This window comes from Seriola aureovittata, chromosome 14 (assembly GCF_021018895.1).
Source record: "Seriola aureovittata isolate HTS-2021-v1 ecotype China chromosome 14, ASM2101889v1, whole genome shotgun sequence".
Taxonomy (NCBI): Eukaryota; Metazoa; Chordata; class Actinopteri; order Carangiformes; family Carangidae; genus Seriola; species Seriola aureovittata.
In genome coordinates, this window is record NC_079377.1 from 24,987,501 (window position 1) to 24,992,500 (window position 5,000).

At 42.8% G+C, this 5,000-nt stretch overlaps 1 protein-coding gene across 2 annotated transcripts in view; it reads right to left on the reverse strand.

Moving 5' to 3' along the window:
- LOC130181076 (spectrin beta chain, non-erythrocytic 1) overlaps positions 1-5,000 on the reverse strand; it is a 99,578-nt gene that overhangs the window by 42,118 nt on the left and 52,460 nt on the right. The window lies entirely within an intron of this gene.

Here is a 5,000-nt window from a genome sequence, read left to right on the forward strand (position 1 = left end):
TGCAAAACCTGACAGCAAAAGGGAGGAGAGGGCATGACCCCCCCAACACCCCTCCCGCGTGTGCGCGCGCACACACACACACTTACAGCTGATAAACATGTGCGTCTTTACACTCCAGTGATTTCTGTCACGTTTCTTTTTTCCACAGCAAATTCAGATTCTGTTCAGTGAATGTTTTGAGGCAGTCAGCAGTGAGGGCAAAGGTCAAAGGTCACAGGTCACAGCAGGCTGATAACACAAGCACTGACCCTTCAAAACCCACTTCAACCTTCAGGATCTTCAGCTGCTGGAGACTCAGATTTAGACTCGATCTCTCGTTAAGAAATGACAGACTGAGCTCTTTAACTCCCAACACAGACAGAGACCTCAGCTAGCTTGTTAGCACTAGTTAGCACTAGTTAGCACTAGTTTACAATAACAAACCGATACTACAGTCACCAAAATGACTGTATACTAGAATAATGAAACACTAGCACCTCCTGTATTTACTATAATGAGCTTTATTTAAGGGTTCAGACTTTCAGTTCATTAATCATTAAACTAAAAACTAATATCATAAAGTTCTTCAGCAACAAAAAGCGTCAAACAGACGTCGGATCAACAAAACGAGGGCATATAAAGGAGGTTCTTGTTGACTTGGACGATATAATGATGAAAGATGAATTATTCCAGAGTTCTGGGGCAAAAACAGCAGATTCACAGTCTCCATTCATTTTAAATGAGGCCCCGGGATCAGCTGAGAGGCTGCGACGAGCCGACCTCCACACAACAGGTCAGATGTTCTCAGGGGCCTCCCCATGTGGAGCCTGATGGGTCATAATTAACATTTTATATTTGTTTCTAAATTCCAGCGGCGGCCGGCGAACAGTCATGTGCTCCGCCGAGCTGCAGCTCCAGCAGAGAGAAGTATGTTTCTAATGTGAAGCTCAAAGATCTGAGTCAAAGACGACTCCGGGGTTTTTCACTCGTTCACTCGGGTTCAGCTCCGGGGCAGAGTTTCTCTCTCTGAGCTTCAGAGCCAACGACCGAGACCTCGGCTCTGTCCCGACTGAGCTGTAGAGAGGCCTCCGACATCCAGAACTTAATATCTTAAATAAAGTGAACTACAATCACCTCCTCGTGGTCGTATCCCTCCGCCACACACACTAGTTTCAGGTTACATCCCTGTTTATGAAAAATATTCATCCTTTGTGAGAAATTCTGTCATAATTTCTGTGTTTTGTGAGGTCACACTAACTCTGACCTTTGACCTTTGACCACCAAAATCTAATCAGTTCATCCTCGAGTCGGAGTGAATGTTTGTGCCAAATTTGAAGAAGTTCCATGAAGGAAGCGTTACGGAGATATCGTGTCCACGACAATGGGGACGGAAGGACAACTTGACAACAATATGGCCGCCGCTCTGGCTGTCGCCAAAAATAAAACACAAAACAAAAAACAAACTAACAATTGAACAAGTTAAAAACAGTTACACCAGGATTCTTTGGTTTTGATTGGTTCTTTAGCAATAAAGAAATAAAACACGAAAAACTAAGAATTCAAGCTGCAGAGAAATATGACGGAATAAACTGTGTTTGACCCCTGGAAGTAAACAGGCCCCACCCACACACCCACACACCCACACGCACACACACAAACACACACACGCACACACACACACGCACACACACACACACACACACACACACACACACACACACACAGATAAGAACTCCTGACTGTTTCATACATGCAAACAAACATTGATACACAGTCATGACCTTCAGAGAGAGTGTGTGTGTGTGTGTGTGTGTGTGTGTGTGTGTGTGTGTGTGGAGTAGGACAATGGCGTCAGTGTTGACCGGCCCTCAGCAGCTTTATCACAAACACTGTGGAGACGTTCTGATATCAGACGTGAGTCAGCAACAGGGTCGACTGGACGGAGCCAGCAGCACGACATCGTTACAGTCAGCTGATCAGGGGGAGTTTTATTTTGAAAAGCTGAAAGTGTAGTCTCCAGTCTTTGACTTTAAATCTCTGACTTGACATCCGTCCTACATGTTAATAAAGACACTCACAGAAAAGGATCTTTCAACCTGTAGTGATGGAAAATGAATCATATCAAAATATTGTTTTTTTTTTTAATGGATATTAAATTTGAAAAGTAGAAATTTGAATCTGTGTTAAAGCTCCTCCAGTATAAAGGTCTCTGTCCATGTGTAGTGTGATTATAGATCAGCTCTAGCTTCTATATTAATACTGTGAAAGTATCAAAGCCTCAGTCCACAGAGAAATGCACACAGCCTGTATTCAGAAACTGAGCCTTAAAACCAGCCGTCAGGACTTCTGGAACTTTGTGATGTCACAACAAAGCAGTCACCAAGCCCCGCCCACCTGGACCCACCATCAAACCTTGCAGGATTTTGTTTCTCTGAGTGTTTTTACCTGAAACCTGCTATTTCTTAAGTATACTTAGGTATTTAAGCTTTTCAAATTAAGGTTTCCTTTAAACGCCCTGTTCCCCTTAACGTGTTCCCTTTAGTATTTAAGGTTTTCTCCTGATCTTAGTCTTAAACTTCAGGAATCACTTAAAGTCAGTTAAACTGTTTGCACAGAAGACCTTAGTGACCAAACTAAAGAAAAAAACTAGAGATGTTAACAGGTATCACAAAGGGTCTCCATGGAAACAGCAGAATTTTACTGCTGTAAAATCTCTTTCACTGCTGCAAATTTCTTAACTTTTTGTCCTTAACTAAAGAAACCTTTTAAGAGATTCTGTGCAACACCCTTGAGTAACTCCCTCCGCTAAGGAGAAATTAAAGCTTAAGTATCATATTTAATAGGAAACGTAAGGTGTTTTGAGCGACCGGCCTCAGCTTTTAAAAATTGTTGTTTTTGGCACAGAAGTCTGGAAAGATGAGAATTAAATTTTTACTTTGCGACAAAAATGATTTAGTTTTTAATAGAATTGTTGAGTTGTAATTGAAATAATCAGCAGATGATGCGGCTTTGTTTCCCGTTTCCATCACGTACACCTCCCTGAATCCAGCGGCCTGCAGCCGAACAACAGTGAGGAAACACAACGAAGAATATGAAGTGAACTCTGGTTTATCTCCGTCTGTGTTTGGACTCTGACTGACCTCCATCTGTTCTTCATCACATTTATCATACACACTCACATATCTCACAGATGAGGCTCCAGACTCTGCTTTACTTCCCTAAATTTAACCAACTCTTCACCACGAACGAGGCCGGTCACGTGACTTCTTCTCCTAAAGGTCGTTAGGGTCATTTTCAGAGTCACTCACAAACATCCTGCTTGTTGCTTTTTTTTTTTGACCCGTTTAGTTTGTCGCTTCCTGAACGTCTCACGGTTTTTCTGTGGATGTTATTTATCTCCCGAAAAACCTGAATAGTTTGTGTGAAGCATTTGAAAATGAGTTTGTGAATTAGTCACATTATCTTCTGTTTTTTTTAAGGGGGTGAGACTGAAATGAGTAAAACATGAATCCTCTGGTTCGTGTGTTGCTGAATGTTACTAACAACAGCTTCAACTGATACACATATACAATCTTAATAATATGTTGAAAGATAGACTGGTTTCTGTGTGTGTGTGTGTGTGTGTGTTATCTGCAGGGCTGGTGTGTCAGGCTGCGTGTTGTGTTGTGATAAGCAGTGTGTGTTATCTGCATCTTCACGCTTCCTCCTGCATTTTCTGCACGAAGGGGAGTGTGTCAGCTCACGGTATTTGGCCTCTTCGTGTGTGTGTGTGTGTGTGTGTGTGTGTGTGTGTGTGTGTGTGTGTGTGTTGTGGGGCTTCCCCTTCCTGTGCTGAAAAAGAAGCAGATGCTTGTCTCAGCAGGAAAAAGTGTTCACACACACACACACACACACACACACACACACACACACACACACACACACACACACACACACACACACAAAAACTGCTCGGCCACACCCATGGAGCAAATGTTCATAGTGTGTGTGTGTTGGAGCTGAACCTTGTGTGTGTTGGAGCTGAACCGTGTGTGTGTGTGTGTGTGTGTGTGTGTGTGTGTGTGCTATCATTTCTATTACCAATACTGAAAGATGCAGCTGCAGCTCGAGGAGTCTGAGATCAGAGCAGTTTCTCCTCAGCCGTCAGCTCCTTGTTGTAACTCAGAGCAGAGAAACCTGCACCAGGACTAAACTCCTGTAACTGTCTTCATATCCAGTCTGAGGTCTGAACTCATCTGTGAGGTGAAAGCATCAGGACCTGGACTCGTCTGTTTCTCAGAGCAGTAAAATACTTTTATCATCTTTATTAACTTCCTGTCTCTGCTGATGTTCTGCAGAGCTGCAGAGGCGTCCAGACCTGGGACCAGGAGGTTTTCACTGATCAATATCAACCTATTCAAAAGATATCTTTGGTCAAAATGAAACACATGCGGTCTGACACAACCGAGTATCTCTGCCGTGATAAATTAATCAATTACAGCTCCAGAGATGATGTGCAGATTAATGTGTTTCAGCGTGAAAGCATAAAAAACAAGTTACGTTCAAACAAACCGAGGGTACATTTATGTTATAAATCATTAATTCGTCAGGCGACATTCTGCTGTTTGAATTTCACAGCTGATTCAGACTGTGACCGTCAGAGAACAACCACACGTCTCCTAGCAACACTTTTAAAAAAATATCTGATGATGAAATATCAGCTGATATTTGACAAACTAATGACGGTGACACAAGCAGCAACTTCCAGGGCTGAGACATGAAGAACCAGAAGCTGCAGTTCCTCTGATGACCACTAGAGTCTGACTCCAACAGTTTCATGATGAACTGAAACTAAAGAATCAGAGTTTATGGAAAATGTTCGTTAGTTGGTCGATGAACCAATATTGAAAGAATCTGGAGCTGAGATTCACTCGAGTCGTTTCAGGGGACTGTCACACGGAGGGAAATGAGGTGGTTTGACCGAGTACTAAGCTACACACACACACACACACACACACACACACACACACACACACACACAC